At 46.5% G+C, this 20,492-nt stretch overlaps 1 non-coding gene across 1 annotated transcript; it reads left to right on the forward strand.

Moving 5' to 3' along the window:
• The first annotated feature begins 16,390 nt into the window (after positions 1-16,390).
• Trnag-ucc lies at positions 16,391-16,462 on the forward strand. Its single transcript has one exon. It is a non-coding gene; the product is annotated as a tRNA-Gly (tRNA).
• Positions 16,463-20,492: the final 4,030 nt, after the last annotated feature.

Here is a 20,492-nt window from a genome sequence, read left to right on the forward strand (position 1 = left end):
GAAAGAAGGAAGGAAGAGAATTGAATAGAGAAGAGATAGGTCTTGGAATGACCCTCAAGACGCTGACCATCGCTCACCATGCCTTTAACATCTACCATCCTAAAAACTAACTTAACTAGAAGAGATTAGGGTACGTTAAAGCTAGAAACTAAGACTAAGACCTCCATGTCCAGCCTGCTAAACTATTTACGATATACAATAGAGAGGTAACTGATTTTGTGCTTGGCTCAAAGTTGCTAATGAAAGGATACTTGTGGTAAAAGTGATAAAGGTAATGACGCTAACGGTTTGTGTTGAGCCTACAAGGTTCCTAGTAGAGTACATCAGATGCAGGTACCTCCCGGCCCCGCCGACAACACGACCTGAACGGTGGTTTTCCCCGATCTACCATAGGTATCCGTCGGGTTGGGCTCAAAAGAGAGGGACCACAATTAAGGTCCTTCCATCCAAACTGTGCGCTGCCTCTTAACGGAAGGCGTAGGTCCCTTGAACAGGTACCTAGCTTTAAGCTCTTATTTAACTATTTACATATAAGGTGCAATCTGTTTTTAGGATTGTGTGTGACTTCTGCACCTCCTGTCGGTTGTTCCAGACTGTTCTTTGAAGTAGACTTGGTTGACACTATGGATCATCCGCGCTGGACGCTTCAATATGTGTGTTGGTGCCCTGGTCTGTATCTGTTTCTTCATCACTCGTGGTGCTAATCATGTCTGTGTCCCCTTGGGCATCATGACGTCTGTTTGGGCCGACTTGCCTTCGGTAGGGTCTGTTGCGCAAGTATTCTATTTGTTGGATCTTCGAGATTTTCGTCAGTTAGTTTGTTGAGTTCAGTCCACCTTTCCGGGTCGCGTATTATGGCATGTAGTTCGTTCTGTGTGTTCAGGCGATTTATGTGTACTTCGTGTCTTGTGTTCGCGCGTTGTCCGCAGAAGACAGTGTGTTCAGGGGAACCTTCTTCCCCGCATGTGCATCTATTAGTCTGCTGCAGACTCACGCGGTACAGGTGCGTGGGATAAGGGCCATGTCCTGTGATGAAATGTACCACACCGCGGCTGGGATCGATATGTTTTAGTCTTTCCCGGATGTCAGGGAAGAAGTTGTATACACGGCGGCCCCTATCGCGTTGGACCACTCGCTCTGCTCTAAGCACTATCGGACTTACCATCTCAGGTCGTCAGTCCCCTAGAACTTAGAACTACTTAAACCTAACTAACCTAAGGACATCACACACATCTATGCCCGAGGCAGGATTCGAACCTGCGACCGTAGCAGCAGCGCGGTTCCGGACTGACGCGCCTAGAACCGCTCGGCCACAACGGCCGGCAGAAATGGTTTTTAAAGGGTTATGATCGCCATCTAGATGAGGAGATAGTGGGGAAATTCTGACCGGAAGGATGGTCTTTTCTCATTTTTGGTAACGGAAGGCCCTGGGAGAGTGTTTGCTACTGTCGGATTGGCAGTTACCATGTCAGCTAACGTTAGCTTGCGACGTTGCTGGAGTGTGGTTTTAAGCACGGTAACACGTTTCGGACACTCGTCGCGCATGTGCCACTCTCGTTACAACTATAACAAGGATAAACCTCACCTGGATACGTCACTTGTACCCTGTACCTGCAAATCATGACCCGGGAAGGGATATTACGCTTAACCTACATTTCTAGTGACCGAACTCCACTTTAACACTTAAGTTTATGCAGGCTAGACCACTTTCAAAGCCTAATACTGTTGATTTCATCATACTGCATTACGGTTTCCCTTAAATAACTGTATTCACTTCTGGAGGGGGGTTAAATATACGGACATTCTTATACTCTGTCAACGCTTGAAACTTGGACGGTACTCACGGTGCCATTTCGGTGTTGAAATTCCACGCTACCACCATATTTCAAAAGCAGCCGTTCCATCAGCACAGGATTCAGCAGCTTGACGAAATGAAAGTACAAATCAGTGTCACAATAAGCAGAGTGGACCTGATCGCTGGTGATTCCAAAGGTTTCGGCAATCCAGGTATAAACTTCCAGTGAAGTAGGCTGTACGCTGAACAGAACGCATGTCGTTCTCGAATTCAAACTGCAGGGTGTTTTTCCGCGGTATCATCGGATCCATTTTGCGAATTAACCCCAAAGGGTCAATTGTATGTATTACAAAATACTCTTAAATGAACACTGATATGCAGACACACAAATTGACACCGTAATTAAACAAATGACAAACACGATGTGCGCGAATACAAAGTAAACAAATGCTCTACACCGGAACGCTGGCTAAGGTCCGGCCGGCCGGTGTGGCCGAGCGGTTCTAGGCGTTTCAATCCGGAACCGTGCGACCGCTACGGTCGCAGGTTCGAATCTTGCCTCGGGAATGGATGTGTGTGATGTCCTTAGGTTGGTTATATTTAAGTAGTTCTAATTTCTAGGGGACTGATGACCTCAGATGTTAAGTCCCATAGTGCTCAGAGGCATTAGAACCATTTTTTCGCTAAGTCCACACGCGACCGCTTCTCAGCCGCAACTTAGCGCGTTTTTACGATGGTGGTTTATAAGGCCTCCAATCACATTTTGTGCCGAATCACGTATCACCACTCTCGTCTGTTTGCGTGCCTATTTTTGCGCCCTGGCTGGCAAGGTGCGCACCACGAAGTTTGGCGTCATGTTTCACTGGGGCAGGAGGAAAAGCAATACAGTACCTAGTAAATCTGGAAGTCAACACTTTCACTCTGAAGCGTCGCAACCTTGTAGTTGAGAAACGACAAAGGAATTCGTTCGTCATCACCAGCACCCGGCGTCAATTTAGCCGTGGCCGCAAGTAAATTGAATGCCCCAAGTGAGGATACAACTCACGACTATAAGATTATGGGACTTGCGCGATGTCTACTGCGCTACCGAGGCACCTGTCTGCTGTAGCTCCTGGACTCTTGGTAAGCGCCGAGCATTAGAGATACAGCGTATGTACTTCCTGAATAATTAGTTCTGTTAAATTCCCGGCTGAGTAGATTAAACTGCAGCTTGTCGTAAAAGTACATCGCCCCAGAGGCACCTGGACTCAGTCAGGCCGACGCTAGTCTGTAGAACGGCACGCGGGCGTCCAAGTGAGGAGTCGTGCGTGCTGATGTCTGGTTCTTTTCACAGCGAATCCCACTATTCACTCTTGTAGCTGCGCGTCTGACCCTGGTTGTTTCTGCGGCCTAAAACAAAATAAAACGAAATCTCGTAGCTCATGCAGCGCGAGGGCGAAAGAAACGCGCAACATAATCGCGAGAAAAAACAAAAATGATGCATCGGCCTGGAGCCGAACTCGGGCCACTCGCGCGACTGGCGAGCATTCTACCACTTGTTTTTAGGGCCTCCCAACTCCCCTTATAGCCCTCCTTGCTCTCACCAAATAACTCCTCCTTCGGCGAGCTTCAACGCTATAATTTCGTGGACTGTCGAACTTCCTTGAACGAAGGAATAACATAAAACAAAATCATCTTCTTCTGAGACGTGATATTGTCCTCTTCTGCAGAACAATAAAGAACTAAAATCGATAGCACTGCTGAGGCAGCGGACGGTCTTCTTTCGTCTGCAGTTGTAACTCGTCTTCAGGTACTTCAACAAAAGTGTATTCCTCTTAGAATAAATTATTCTTCTGCCTCTTGAAGAATGTCATCCACTCCGATGTATCAGAGAGGTCTTAAAAACAGCTGTGGTCACTGCACACAGTCGCGCTTGAGGCATGGAGCTATTCGGACGTGCTGAGAGCGCTGTTAACCCGTGTGTTTACGAGTGGTGATAGTTGTGTTGTTTCTACTTTCTTTTGGAAGTGCAGTGATTATATACCATTAGTTGTGGTAGTGTTTCTAACCGTTTTCGTTATTATTTAGCGGTCTCGACCGCTTGTTAACTTCTGATATGGCCAGGTATGTTTCCCAGGAAAAGTACCCTCCGGTTTGAATTTGAAAAGTCAACCCGTCACGTACAACCGACGTCGCTGGAGATTCATGACAGGATAGTGGATGTTATTGGTATCAATTCTGATCAGGTACACACTGCATATTACGATCTGGAGCAGTGTTGTTTTTTTTTTTTCAAATTACTGAACCCTGTGTTGCTGGATAAGATACTCATGAAGCATGGCGAGAGAATGAGATTTTCTCTCTGCAGCGGAGTGTGCGCTGATATGAAACTTCCTGGCAGATTAAAACTGTGTGCCCGACCGAGACTCGAACTCGGGACCTTTGCCTTTCACGGGCAAGTGCTCTGCCATCTGAGCTACCGAAGCACGACTCCCGCCCGGTACTCACAGCTTTACTTCTGGCAGTATCTCGTCTCCTCATTCTGGAAACGTCCCCCAGGCTGTGGCTAAGCCATGTCTCCGCAGTATCCTTTCTTTCAGGAGTGCTGGTTCTGCAAGGTTCGCAGGAGAGCTTCTGTAAAGTTTGTAAGGTAGGAGACGAGATACAGGCAGAAGTAAAGCTGTGAGTACCGGGCGGGAGTCGTGCTTCGGTAGCTCAGATGGTAGAGCACTTGCCCGCGAAAGGCAAAGGTCCCGAGTTCGAGTCTCGGTCGGGCACACAGTTTTAATCTGCCAGGAAGTTTCATATGGCGAGAGAGTTGATTTTCGATATCGGGATAACTCAGTAAGTACTGTCACCGTTACTAATGCCGACGTTGAGTATAAACATGTCGCCGGCCGAAGTGGCCGTGCGGTTAAAGGCGCTGCAGTCTGGAACCGCAAGACCGCTACGGTCGCAGGTTCGAATCTTGCCTCGGGCATGGATGTTTGTGATGTCCTTAGGTTAGTTAGGTTTAACTAGTTCTAAGTTCTAGGGGACTAATGACCTCAGCAGTTGAGTCCCATAGTGCTCAGAGCCATTTGAACCATTATAAACATGTCCGTATTTTTAATCTGCCCCCGGAAGTTGATAATTGTTATTTGATAGATGTGTTAAGCAAATATGGGGATGTCAAGCAGATTCGAAATGAACGCTGGTCTAGCCAACATCGGTTGCAGTGTTTCAGTGGTGTTCAGTCCGTAGACATGCATGTAAAAGTTAATATTCCTTCCCATATTATGGTTTGCGACTACAGGGTTCAAGTTACGTACACTGGTCAAACTTTGACGTGTCACATCTGTAATGAGAGTGGCCATATGCGTCAAGATTGTCCCAAAAGGGTTTTCGTCTTAAAAAATTCATTACAGCAACGGAAACGGCTAACGCTCGCGGAGATTACCAATAATCAAGCGGCAGAAAGTGCTACAGCCGGTGGTGTACCTGAGTTGCATGAACGGGAAGTAGTGTGCATTGAGGAATTTCCGACCCTGTCTAGGAAAAGTACGGATGAACCGACACTTGCGACACGCGATACTGCTACCAACAAAAGACGTAGAACTTGTGACTGTAGTAGTTCTGAGGACGGAGTATACAGTACCCCAGAATTAAAGAGACAAGAATCACAGGAATGTAGATCTGATACTAAGTTCGTAAAAGGTTCCGTTCTAGTAGACGATTTTTCATCCGGCATGTCACATAGTGCCACTTCAGCTGCTGTTACGGCGTCGCAGGGGACGGATGGTCGGCCCTCCAACCAACCACAGCAACATGTCCCGGTGGACCGACCCAAGGTTACTAAATAATATGGTTGGGCAGTAAGCGCTCTGCTCTGCCATTGGCTGGCCTAGTGACGTCAGCATGGAAGCAAGCGCTCACAAGCAGACGACACGGCATGCGCGTTTACGTCAAGTTTTTGGCGGAAGATTTTGTTTATATCAGAAATGAGACGTCTAAACTGCTTTCCTGCTGCTAAAATATTACAATTAAAACTGATGAGTTATATTCTTTCGCAGCTTATGCCTCACACATCGGTAAAATGTCAGATCACAACCACACTGACACACACTTGAAATTCGAAACCACGGCTCAAATAAAACAAACTATTCATTTAATCGCATTGAAATGAATTTACTTAAGAGCTCGAAGTTGCACACACTTGTTTGTAAGAACAGCATTGCTTCTTTCTAAAGCCGCTATAGTATTCATCAAAGTAACTTTATCTGTGTCTGAAAAAATAACTGTCATCTGTACATGTGCTCTTATTATGATGTTTCTTATTTGGTGACAGCTTTTCCAGAGTTTCCAGAGATTTCTTATGTAGTTCTCGTTTCTTATACCGTTTGGTTCTGTCTTCTGTTGCGGATGACTCATTGACAGTTGCAAATTGCGCGAAGGAACTGCATCTGGCTTGAGCATTCTTTTTCGGGGCAAATTAAGCAATTCAGACTGTAAATCCATTAAGTAATCTGTTTCTGCGAAATGGCGAGAACATATTCTTGCATGCGCAACATTTACACTGTCTTTCCCTCAACATTTCGACAACCATAGTTTTTGTAATGTTTCATTACGCGGGAAACTGTGATACATTACGTCAGTTCCCTTTGTGCTCCAGTTGTAGGAAAAACAGCCCGTTACAGCACAGCCTGGCATTGTAAAAATTAATTTTCTCACTCACTTGTAGATTCTCCAATAAGAATTTCACAGGACGAACCATAAACTATAGAGCTGGCGAACACAATGTTGATTCCGCTGTCCACTATCGCTAACTATTTCAGTTCCGAATCAAATATCAATTACAGCAAAAACCGTTAACACTCCCAAATTCCGAATGTTTCCGCTGTTGACTGAGTACCTCAGAAGAAAGAACTCCTTCAAACACAAAACACCACAAGAAAAACAATCACACACAATTCGAACTGTGTACTGTTTGGCACAGCTGCTTCCACCGTGACGTCATGCGCACAACTGAGAAAACACGTTGCTTTCTGCGCATAGCTTTCTGCGCCCCCATGGACCGACCGACATATGAACAGCAGGCTGCTGCAGGGGATCACCACAGCGTAGACAGTTCTGATCGTAAACAGACCACGCCTCTAGCTGAGGATGCCGCACAGCCAACGGCGGCAGCTCGCAACGCGGAAACACAACAGGAATGTTGTCATAACACGGAACGCGAACATAGACAGCAGTCGGTGACGGAAGGTGTCAACTTCACGTCGAGCCAGAGGACACGCCGCGAGCGATTCCGGCCGTAGTGTCGGGACCGTCGTTGGCCGTTGACATTCCCCACGACCCACTCACGCAGCCGTCTGCAGAGATGGCTTATAGTGGGCGCCGCAGGAACAGAATCCAACCAAATGTGAACGTTGTCCGCAAGAAAACTAAGAATAAAGATGCCGGGGGCAAACACAACGAGCAAGATTTGGCTTTCCAACCGGATAAACAAATGGAATGGAATGACATGACGATTCGACCGTTGATGATTAATTCCTCCCCCTTCCTGCATAGGTCTCAGTATGTCGTAGGCATATAAAATAACGACGTTAAATATTAACAAGATCAGATCTGATGTCAAGGTGCGTGCTCTACAACAATATCTTTACGAGTCGGATACAGACATCGCCCTTTTGCAAGAGGTGGCCTTGCAGCAAATAAACCTTACCGGTTTTGTTGCAATAATCAATTCTTCCCCAGAAACGAACGTGGGGACTGCCGTCTTAATTAGGGAAGGTATTCCAGTTGCCCACATTGAACGATTAGAATCCGGTCGAGGACTGAGTGTCACTATTTTTGGCGTTACTGTTATTAATTTGTACGCGCCTTCCGGGAGTACTCGTAGAGCTGACAGAGCACGCTTTTATAAGGAAGATATCATTTATTTACTGCGGAACAATCCTCCGCGGCTAATCATTGGAGGTGATTTTAATTGTGTATTGTCCAGAAAAGATCACACCGCATTTTAATTATTCACCTGAGTTAAACCGTCTTGTTTATGATCTTAAACTCAAGGACGCCTGGGAAGCTCGGTACCCAACATTAGTGAGGTACACACACATAGTTGGAAATTCCTGTAGCAGGATCGGCAGGATTTGTGTGTCTGAAACTTTAGCAAATAGCTTATTAAATGTAGAGACTATTCCTACCAGCTTCGCAGACCACAGTGGCGTGGTCGCGTGTATCAACTTACAACAACCACCCACGCGCTGGTTTAAAAATCAGTGGCATCTTAATCTTTCCTTATTAACCGACTCACATCTGGAGAAGGCCGTAAGGCGTACTTGGGACCAGTGCCTCCGCACTATTCATGCCTTCCCTAGCATTATAGCATGGTGGACCTATAAAGCGAAGCCCAAACTGCGCAGAGTTCTTATGTCCTTTGGTATTGAACGGGCTACTGGAATTCGCAGGACAATGGAATTTTATTACTCTGTATTACAAGTTTTGTATGACAGAGCGGATGCCACGGCTACTAGAATAGAGGAAATTCAGAGGATCAAAGCTAAATTAATCAGTCTGAAACGGGAGCAGTTAGAAGGACTTAAGGTTCGATCCAAAGTTAAATCAGTACGCGCAGACGAAACGGTGGCATTGTATCACCTTGTAAAACATGCGAAAAATAGGAGGGCTTTTATTGTTAAACTTAAACTCGAAGATGGCACGACGGTCACAAATCAAAGCGATATCGTCAGAGAACTTTACAGCTACTTTGTCAGGACTTATACTTCAAGCGCTCCCCATGCAGACAGCGTTTCTCAACTCCTTGATGTTCTTACCTCGAGGATAACCGCGGACGAAAGTGACAGTCTTTCTTCGGGTTTCAGTCACGAAGACGTTTTCGACATCATCTGCAGTTTCCCTAATAACAAGTCCCCTGGACCTGACGGTCTTCCCATTGAATTTTATAAAAAGTACTGGCACATACTAGGAGAGAAGATCACAGACATGGTGAACGAGGTCTTGCAGGGGCAGTCTGTTCCAGAAGAGTTTAAAGAATGTAAAATTGTTCTCCTCCCTAAGACCATAGGTGGAAAATCTGTAACAAATCTTCGGCCGATATCACTACTGAATTCCGATTACAAGATTGTAGCTCGTGCGGTTAAGATGAGGCTTATGCCGCTCACTTCCAACATAATTTGCAAACAGCAAACATGTGCTTTTCGGCGGACTATACTGCAAACGGTCGCTTTTTATAGGGATATTATTGCGCTAGCTGGCGCCAGCAGGCCGGCCGGAGGGGCCGAGCGGTTCTAGGCGCTACAGTCTGGAACCGCGCGACCGCTACGGTCGCAGGTTCGAATCCTGCCTCGGGCATGGATGTGTGTTGTCCTTAGGTTGGTTAGGTTTAAGTAGCTCTAAGTTCTAGGGGACTGATGACCACAGCAGTTAAGTCCCATAGTGCTCAGAGCCATTTGAACAATTTTTTTTATTTTTTTATTTTTTTTTTTTTTTGCGCCAGCAACGTAAGATGTGGTCAGTTCTTTCTCGATTTTTTTAAAGACATTTGATATTGTTAATCACACGTACCTACTAGAGACACTGCGGCGCTTGGGCTTCTTACCGTCCGCGATCGCAATAATAAAAAATGTGGCCATCGGAATCACTGCTCAAATTTCAGTAAACTCGCAACTCACGAAACGGCTCCTAATCGACAGAGGTGTCCCTCAGGGCAGCTGTTGCTGTTCGTCATTTCGCTAGAGCCGCTGCTCAAGCAACTACGGGTGAAGCTTAGTGGTTTAACGATCTCAGGAGTGAAGTCAGTAACAGGAGCCTATGCGGATGATGTTGGGGTTGTTATCAGAGATGAGTCTGACGTCACTACGCTTGAGGCTGTCCTCGAGACCTACTGTGAGGCGTCTGGAGCGCACATCAACGAACGGAAAAGCAAGTTTTTAAACCTGTGAGGACTTGATCGTCTTTAAATTTCATGTGCCACACACGTCAGTGACATTAAAGCTCTAGGGATAGTGTTGACGGCGTCAACGTTAAACATGGCGGCAGCGAATTGGAAGGATGTGGCTCATAAAATCAACGGTGCATTAATTGATAACTGCCACAGAAGTCTGAACCAATTTGACAGAATTACGTTGATTAATACGTGTTTTATCCAAGGCCTTCTACAGGGCGCAGGTTCCTTCTATTCCTGCGGGAGTGGCTCACAATATGTCAAAGGTTACAAATTTTCTATGGAAAGGCGAGATCTTTCGTGTATCTGCACGAACAGCAGCGCTACATCCTACGCATGGAGGGATGGGATTGGTTGACATACGAAGCAAAGCACTGGCTCTGTACGTGTCAAGAACGGCGGCAATCATACAGAATGAACCTCATGGTCTTACGGCACAGTTATTTCATGCTATCAGGCCACACAGTCTTGAACCTCCGCTGAATGTACAACCTATTTGTTGCCGGCTTAAACATATCAGAGTATTATCTCGAGTTTAGCTACCTTAGTCACATGTTACGGCAAACTCAGTCTTTAACGGCAAAAGCAATTTTGGTGGAAAGGAGGGAACACGAAGGAGAGAATCCGATTGTTAACAAATATAGTGGAGTCCAATGGGATATAGTATGGCGAAATGTTGCTTCCAATGTTTTGAGCTCGGATGCTCGTACTTCGTGGTGCAAAGCAGTCAATAATTTAATAAGTACCAATGAGCGACTCAACCGAATAGGACTGAGTGCTGCCGATCTGTCTTCACTGCAACCTCACAGGTACCGTGCTGCACAGATGCACCTGTGGGGAACGTCTCCACAACTGGAACTGGATTCAGGAACAAGTCGCACTTATCACTCGCAGTGTTCCCGCCAATATCCAGGCGATGATATCTATCGACCTGATTTCAAGTTTTACCCACAGACGAAAAATAACGCTGTGAGTTGGTTACTGCGTAATTGTTCTAGTTATATCTTTAACAAAATTGCCGATGATGATCCTGTCGCACTCAAAATGCATATGGCAATCGAATTTCACAAAACTCTTAAATACAAGAATCATGGCAAGAACTTTGGAAATATGCTTAAAATTGTACTCAAGAAAATGGGAATAGTGTAGTGTACCGGGTGTGTGGCGGTGGATTGGGACGCGGAGCACCTGTAGTGCCGCGAAGAGGCCCCACTGCTTCTGCCTCGTGTCCTGACTTCAGCCATTGCGCCTCGGTACCTCCCTCCAACAGTGCACATGGATCACCAGAATACACTTGGATCCGAGATGAGACACATCTTTGTTTTTTAGTTCATCTTGAAAAAATGCTCACGGCGGTCCCCAAAGGAGGGTATTTGATTATTTAAAAAAAACTACAAAAAATTAAAAATATTTCAGAAACGAAAACATAAAAAATAAAAAAAGCCTTAAACACAATTGCAAAAATAAAACATAGATACAGTAAAGGACAATTATTAAAAAATAATGAAAAAATTCATAGAGCGGTGGAAAAAAGTTGCATAAGAAAAAAAACAAATGTACTAAAAGTTGGTAAACAACAGAAATCAGTGTTCAGGCACAAAAAGTGTTGAGGCGTAAAAACAAAAGGAAAAAAGTGGCAAAAAAAGCGGTCTAAGGCGCTGCAGTCATGGACTGTGCGGCTGGTCCCGGCGGAGGTTCGAGTCCTCCCTCGGGCAAGGGTGTATGTGTGTGTGTGTGTGTGTTTGTCCTTAGGATAATTTAGGTTAAGTAGTGTGTAAGCTTATGGACTTACGGCCTTAGCAGATAAGTCCATAAGATTTCACACACATATGAACATAATTGCCAAGGTCCGCACGCGACCGCGTCTCAGCCGGAACTTAGCCAGTAGACCACACCGGACGAGTGCGTTTCTAAAATTGTTTATACGGCCTCTAATCACATTTCGTGTCGAATCTGGTGTCACCACTCTTCTGTTTGCGTGCCTATTTTTGCGTCCTGACTGGCAAGTTGCGCACCACGAAGTTTGGCGTCATGTTTCACTGGGGCAGCAGGAAAAGCAATACAGTACCTAGTAATAACTGGAAGTGAACACTTTAACTCTGAGGCGTTGCAACCTTGTAGTTGAGAAACGACAAAGGGCATTGTCGACGATCTTAAACCAGAGCGCACTCACGTCCGGCGGCAACACTGGGTTGTTGATGTTTGCCCACACGTTCACCCATTCCACTGTGGGGTTCCGGAGCACCAGTTTATGATGCGGAGGTTGTCCAGTCAGGGCAACGTAGAGTCCGCGGGCGGTCCTGTGTCTGTCGGTAGCCGTTGACAGAGCGTAGCTCCTCGTTAAAAAGTACTCCCGTATGTAGGACATCTTGTACGGGATGGCCGCGAGAGAAACGGGCGCCGCTTCAGAGTGTGGGCGGTAGAGCTCCAGGAGTGCCGCAGTGCTTCCTGCCGGGTTGTCGGCCTGCAGGGTGGCTGTCCGGTGGACGAGCAGCGCGCCGCACTTGCGTGGAACGTCGGTGAAACCGAGGCCGCCCAGCTGCCTGTCGATGACACAAGTCGAAGCCTTGACTTTAAAAATTTCGTGCCTCCACAGGAGCCAGTAGACCTCTTGCGAAACTGCCTACCGATTGGCTTCGGAACGCTGAGCAGTTGGGCGATGTCATGCATTATATAAAATGAACGTGTAGGTGGCAGCGACGCGGTGATGAAAGTTGAGTAGGCGAACCGAGTGGCTGCGACATAGGATCTTCACGGTTACAAGAATTCGCCTCCAGTTTAGAACTTGCATTTTTTGTGGGCACGCGGCAACGTAGAGTCCTAAAATTCTATGGATGCGCCCAATACGGAACCAGTCCTGCTCATTGTCCATTGCTCGCCGTCCTAGTGGGACCAGCACAGTTTTCCGTGTGTTCAGAACTGCACCGGAGGCACGGTCGTATTGGGTGGACCCTATCCAAATGGTGGGCCCATTCCATGAAGATTCCCACGTCGTCAGCGTAGGCAGCACACTTAAGGGAGACGCGACAGACAAGAATATCTTTAATGACGCGACCAACTGCTCTCAAGAACGGGTCGAGCGCAATGACAAATAAGGTCACTGATAAAGGGCAGCCCTGCCTGACGGATATTTCAATAGGAATTGGCGTCGACTGCCAACCGCTGATGACAATTACTGATCTTGCCGCCGTTAAAGGATTCCGGAGAGCCTGAAGAAAGATGCCATCGAAACCCAGTTTAGTCATGACGGACAGAAGATAGTCATGCCCGATACGGTCGAAAGGATTTGCAAAGTCAATCGAGAGAATGCCAGCTGACAGTCAACTGACGGCCGTGAAGGCGACTACGTCTCGATATGAAGCTGCAGCGTGAAAAATGCTACGATGTTGCACACCACATGACTGGATGGGACAGATGATCTTGTCCATTACCATTCTGAGTTTCGTCTCAAGGCACAGTGCCGCAAGTTTGTAATCGACATTTAAGTGTGATAGGGCGTAACGCTTCAACAAGGCAAGTGGTCGGTGACTTCGGTAGTACAACAATGCGCCCTTCAAGAAACATCGAAGGAACCGGAGTACCACTAACAATATCATTGACCATGGTCGTCAGCATTTCACAGAAGACATCCCAGTAACTCAGATAAAACTCAACTGGAACACCATCACGTCCCGGAGACTTCCCTTTGCGAAGAGTGTGTAAAACTGCTTGCACGTCATCCTCTCACCCAACGCCTGACGGTCGGAGTCGGATAGGACACAATCCAGCTCGTCTAACAGAAAAGTAAGCGCCACGTCGTCGGCGTCAGTCCGTCGGAATAACTGTCGAAAAGAGTCGGAGACGTGAGCAACGAGCTCATGCTTCTCAGCGAGACGAGCATCAGTGTCCGTTACGAAGTTGGTAATCACTTTCCTCCGCACCAGCCCTTTTTCGCGTGCCAAGTGATAAAGTGATGGGACCTCGTCAGTGATCTCACAAGTGGGTCGCTTCCGTATCAGAATACCTTTTGCATTTTGGAGTTGAAGACATAGAATCTTTCTTTTTATTCTATTTAAGCGTGCACGAAGGTTCTGAGCTGTGCCGACGGGCGCATCAAGCGCATCTTGGAGGCACTGCTGATAAAAGGCAATGGTGCGCCTCTCCCAAAACGACGCCTCCCTTGCATACCGCATCGCAACACTGTGCAACTGCGGTTTGGCTAAGTCGACCGACCATTGTAAGACCGTGGCATAACTTCCCCGTTTTTCAGAACAAAGCTGCCACACGTTCTGAATCTCGCAACGTAAACCGGCGTCAGAGAGATGACGGGTATTGAGTTTCCAAACACGGGAAGGTGGCTCCTGCCTATTCGCCAGTAATTGCACGTCACACACAACCCCGCAGTGATCGCTAAAAGCGACGGGATGTACCGCTACTCTCTGAAGATAGGTTTGAAGTGGCCGCGACACATAAATGCGATCGATCCGGCTGGCACCGTTCTGATTAAAATGGTACATCGTCGTGGCAGGATGAAAATGAAGTTGAATGTCAGTTGGTTGGAGTACAGTTTTATAAACGACAGCGGTGCCATATTTACCTTCAACATTGATATTATAAATGACATCGTAGCCACGAATTTAATCAAAGCGCTTAGCAGTGACTTCTTGGATCAGTGCTATATCATTCCCGCCCATAGTTAAAAGGTCAATAAAGCATGCTATTTTATGCTCTGTTATCACGCGATTAACACTAAGCGATAAAACTGAAAAAACTGATAGTTCTTGGCGAGCGGCGACCATTTAAAAACATACACTCAAGTAGTAGCAAGAAAAATGTAAGTGTAAGCTGCAGATGCTGCATCGTGGTCACACCGATGAAAAACTATCACACGGCAATGAAATACATAAAATAAGTCGTGCACAATAGTGTGCTAGAGACAACCTTATTGTGCAAGGACATCAGAAGTTGACACTATTATAGACGGGGCACAAATTGCAGCTGTTCTGCCTAAAGAGCCGGTAGTTGGATCCAGGGTCGTCCTCCTCCTGCTGCCACCAGGGTGTCTGTGTACGTGGCCTCGTCCGCTGTGTTGTGGCTGCACCGGCGGCCGACGTCGCCGAATGCCTGCGCGTGCGCTGCGGCAGCTGCTCGCTACTTCGCTCGCTTTTGCGCTTCGCAGCATGCGCACCCTGTTGGCGTGCCGTATTTAAGAAAACCTTGAGATGTGCTGTTTGTTCCCTTATACGCTCCTGGCGCTCGGAACTTTCAGAGGGAGGGGGGCACGATGTCTGAACTTCAGTCTCACTGCCACTCTCTGATACAGGGGTGCTCGGTAAATCATCAGACTGCTGGCGCCTAGTACCTTTTTTTTTTACTTTCCTTTGTACGCCCTTTCCACGGTGCGAGGGGAACCTCTTCAGGTGGAGAAGGCAGTGGTAAGGAGGTGTCCATCTCTTCCGAAATAGCAACTGGTGTAGTAACTGAAACACTGGGGATCTCTTTATTAACTGAAACACTCTACCACAGCCGAGGACAAAATGGGAGCGTCCTCCATTCGATCCCGTTGTGCGTCGAGAGTAACATTCCCCTCGCTTGGTACGTCCTCAGCACGAATAGGGTCGGCGGGTCGGGCTTGTGGTACAGTGCCCGCTACCACTTTACTCATTAGTGGCACGAAGTGGCCGCCAGTAGCCGCAGCATCACTACGTGGGAGCTGCACGGGTTGTCTATGGGTGCAGTCAACACGTAAATGCTCAGTTGAATGACAAATTGAGCACGTGGGTGGCTGGCTGGCAGATATGTCACTCGAGCCCTACAGCCCGCAATCATAACGTAAGATGGAATATGTCTCTTTAAGTCAATGCGTACACTTCGTACGCCGCTATTAACCTGATATCGGTACCCACTAGACCACTTCTCGTTAACTACCGACAAGACCACGCCGTACTGAGTTGGAGCACGTGCAATTAAATCATTGCCACATTCAGGAGGCACATTAAATACTCAAACCGTTCTAACACCACAACCTGAGGGCACAATTTGCACATCAATGACTGTTCCATTGACGTGCCTAAATTTACGCACTCCGCCAAATTTCTCAATAAATTTTTCACAGATGTCGCCTGAAAAGAACTTCAAAAATAGCGAATATTGCACGAAATCCAATTGAAACGTGTCTACTAGATCTTCCGGGATTTTCAAATCTTCGAATATAAACTCGTGGATTTCAAAAGCGGTGGGCCGCAAAGCATTTCTATCAAACACAAACTGTGCGGTGTTTGCCCTAGTAATTGTCGAGCGCCGCCCCACGATGTAAACAGTCCGACGAAGGCAGCGGAGCTCCGCGCGACTTGCTGCCTGGTGCTTTCCGCGCAGACGTCTCAAGGGAAAGTGGGACTGCCGTCAAGCGCCGTAGCATTCTGTCGAGAAGCTGCTGCAGACGCAGAATCCTGCACTGCACTGCACTGCACTGCACTGCTTAAAAATGCCGCTAGAACGCGGTCCTCTGCATACTCTTGCGTCGCCGGCGCCGATTCTTGCCAAAGGATGCGAAATGTGCACGGATACGCTGTGCGAATGCGTCTGGATGTGCTCCCCTAGCCTACCTCGAGATGCGCCGGGCCACGTACGATCACCTTCGGCCGCTGCCGACAGGCGGGAAACCGACACAGCGCGGCGCCGGGGCGCTCGCTTGTGCGGTGGTGGTGTAATGGTCAGCATAGTTGCCTTCCAAGCAGTTGATCCGGGTTCGATTCCCGGCCACCGCATCCGGCGTTAAATTTTGCGTATGAGTACTTTTGCCACGCGCCCTTAAATTAATGTTTTTTTTTAATTTTTCTCCCTCTTACTCGCTGCAGACCAGCCTACTCGTCACGAGTCGTCTCGACTTTGCTCAGCTGACGCTCTCAAATCGGCCTATATCAAAACAAGCACGAGAAACGACATAGAGGTAAGGAGAGGCGAGGCGATGGACACACAGCACGCCCCTACATTTCATGGTGGCGTCTCCCTAACCGAATCGGGCTGTAGCTCCGGAAACAAAGGAGAACCAAAAATAGGAAGTAAAACTGCCAATAGCGCCGTGTGTTCCCATGCGCTCACCCGCCCAAGGACTGACAGGGGCCAAAGTTGTTACGCATCGGCAATCAGACATTTTCTTTCATTTTCTCTTTTACGGTTGAGAACCAGTGTATTCAAGATATTATGGCCATTGCCGAGTGAATGCTGTAGCGCTTCCCGACAAGTCGGGTTCGGATCCTCTGTCAACTTCCACGCAGAGTGATGATCTTTTGGTCATCACACTCGCCATCTGAAATCGACGCTGCCTTTTCCGTAGTAGTAAAAGAGTAGTGGCCCGTGGGGGGGATCGAACCCACGACCTTCGCGTTATTAGCACGACGCTCTAACCAGCTTTTTTTTGTTATTTAAACCAATTTTACTTACAAACTGAACTACATACATAAAAAATTACAAATTTCACAACATTTAACACCTAAAGGAACAAATCATTCAATTAATTCCTGAATGACCACACTTCATGTAAGTAATGAGAAAACAGTAATAAAAAACAATAACACAAGAGTTGTGGTGGATTTGTCCATTTTTCCCACCATTTGATATAAAATACAAAAGTAACAAAACTGCATTACACATGCAACAGTATTATTTTAATGTGAGGCTTATAAAAATTACAAATTTCACACAACTCCATACAAACTTACACTCCAAACACTGTAGGCAAATCCATGACATGACCAATTTCACAAGATTCAGGTGTAATAAGTCATTATGGCTGTAACTATCCTGTTTTGAAGTATGGAGTGAAGTAACTGACACAAACGCAGCTCTACATATTATTTGGTTTACAGTTTGGCTGTAGATAGGTCTCTACTTTTTGTGTTAAATTATAAACAAATAAATAGCAAGTTTAAAATGGTATAATGTAGACTTACACTACAAATGGCGGTAACACAAAATTAAACAAAGGGTGCCTGCAAAGACGGAACACACAAAAAATGTCCATTCCATAATAACAAGTTGTTATAAATAATTATCTACCAAGCAACATGGTAACAACTGCAGAGATTCCAAAAGTGAAGGCACTCTGCTAATCCTGTGTCAATATATATTGTAAAATGATGGGGAAAAGTCTATGAATTCTTAGACATAATATCTTCAACTAAGATCTTTTTTTTTCTAATCCATTATGAATCAAATCACATTACTCCTCTAACATCACATTTCTTAAATATTTCACAAAGTTTCAACACCTAATACTGCAAACGTAAAGAGCACAACAATTCAAAGTGTACTGGAGTAAAAGGGGGTTATTTACATATGAAACCTCAGAAATCTTGAGTAAAGATAATTACTTGTTATGCAGTGGAGTCGCTGCACAATGGTACACACAGACAATAAACATTTCTTCTTTAGTAATTACACACATAATTATTTGCTAAAGGCTAAATTATGCAAACTGTTATGATAACGGTTATACAATGAGACAATGACAAGGACTTAAAGTGCACTTGAATCTTTGTGAATTGGTTCACTATGTTGTTTTGAGTGTCATCCATTTGCATTCATAAAGGTTGTTACTGCACAAAGTTCTTTGGTTCATACTTAAAATTCTTGTTAGCATAATCCTCTGTTATTACATGTCATTTGTGTTATGTCTGCTGAAGACCCAAATGATAGGACGGAACATGCCTTAGAAAGTCCGGACGCGCAAATGTCAGCCCACATTGGTGACAAGGAAAAGGCCTCTCGCCAGTGATGGGTGGGACTGGGTGTTGTGAAGTGCTCAGTTTTGGCTTGCTTGGTGCATTCACAGGCTCACAACTGATAGCGCTTGAAGGTCTGTCACCACTGCCTCCACTTCCTACCCCACTGCTGTGAGCCCGCTTATGCTTAGTAAGTTTTCCTGACTGTGAGAAGCACTTTCCACATTGCTGACACTGGTAGGGCCTCTCACCGGTATGGATGCGGCGGTGCTCTGTCAACTGCGAAGTTCGGGAGAAAGCCTTACCACACTCTTCACACCTGTAAGGCCGCTCTCCTGTGTGACTGCGATGGTGACGAGCGAGGTTGTAGGAATCTGAGAATCCTTTGCCACACTGTGGGCAAGTATAAGGCCAGTCTCCAGAATGGATGCGCCTGTGTTTAGTCAGTTTGTTCCCTTCTGTGAAGGCCTTGCCACACTCTGAACAAGAGTATGGCCTCTCACCAGTGTGGATTCCCTGAGGGTAGTCAAGCTGTACACTTTTGTGAAGGACTTCCCACACATATTGCAAGGGTGAATTCTTTTGGCTGCCAATGCACGAGTATCTGAACTCAGTTTTGCAGGTGTCACTTTATTCACTACACTTGGATTATTGGAACGTTCCTTACTCACTGCACCGTGAGACTGAGAAATTCCACTAGATAACGTCCTCTCTATTATCCTATCATATTCCTCCTTATACTGCATGTATGGCGGAACCATAGTTGGTGTTCCAGAGTAGAAATATGTATATGGTTCACCCATTATACTTCTCATGTCTTGAGCATTGTATGGAAACTTCTGTGTTCGGTCACTGCTACTTTCTCTTCCTGAGTTAGACACTGACCTTTCTCTAGAATGAGCAAAGCTGCTTTCCTTCTGCTCATTATCAGTTTGGTTTTGCTTATGGCATAATGGCTGCAACTTATCCTGCTGCTGCGGTTGTACTGCTTCCTTTTCTTTCTTTGGAGCATCAGTGGACTGAAGCCTCGTAAGGCCGCTAGTTGACAAACAACCAAACTCCTCTTTGATGCCATATGCATCTGCTACGTTCTGAAGTGTTTCATCAGCTGAAGATTTCTCTTTCGTGAAGTTAAACATGACTGCTATTGCACAAAATCGCAGACCTTCAGTAAACAATGCGGAGGAACAAGTAAAAATGATTCCTTGACACGCATTTTTTCCCCACACAAACCCAAATTCAAAACAAAACATGGCGCAATATTGCATCTCCAATGCACATTCCTATACCATCATAGCAGTAACCTTTACTGCCAACTGAGCTAACTGGGCCTCGGAAGATGCAGTTGCTCAGCCCTACGCTGGAAACTTGTGGCATGAAGCCATACACCATTTCTGTGGTCGTCGTGTGTCTGCTTCCCTAGCCTATATTCTGCTGACGGTCACGAAACAGTAGCTATATTGCGAGCAGGACGGGAAACGGCAGCTCGGACAGCTCAAACTTGTCACGATTCGTGAGGAAAAAATTCCGTTCCGGTACCGGGAATAGAGCCCGAGCCTCCTGGGTGAAAGCCCGGTATCCTAGCCACTAGACCACACCGGACGTGGGCGTTTCTTCGACGGTTCGGACGGTCGCTTGTCGCATTTCGTGTAGAGTCCCGCGTCGGCGCCCCTCTCTCTTTGCGAGCATCTTTGCACATACTGAATGGCAAGGCGCGCACCTCAAACGTCACAGAGCAAGGCTTTTGGCTCCATGCTCTGCTGGGAGAAGAGGAAACGGGAAGCTGTAAGTAGCAATAACAGGAAGTAAACATTTTCGAGCTGAAGCGTTGAAACATTGTGGATACCAAACAAGAAATACGTTGGTGCCCTAGCAACAGCAGCACCACCACCACCATCGGTGACAGAAAATTACATGCCCCCGGGTGAGGATCGAACTCACGACCTTAAGATTATGAGACTTACGCGCTGCCTACTGCGTTACCGAGGCACGGGTGAACCGCTTGTCCTGGAAACTGAGTAAGTACCGTACCCAATGTTAGACGTAGACACTATACTTCCTGGATAACGTGTTC

This window comes from Schistocerca piceifrons, chromosome 2 (genome assembly GCF_021461385.2).
Source record: "Schistocerca piceifrons isolate TAMUIC-IGC-003096 chromosome 2, iqSchPice1.1, whole genome shotgun sequence".
Taxonomy (NCBI): Eukaryota; Metazoa; Arthropoda; class Insecta; order Orthoptera; family Acrididae; genus Schistocerca; species Schistocerca piceifrons.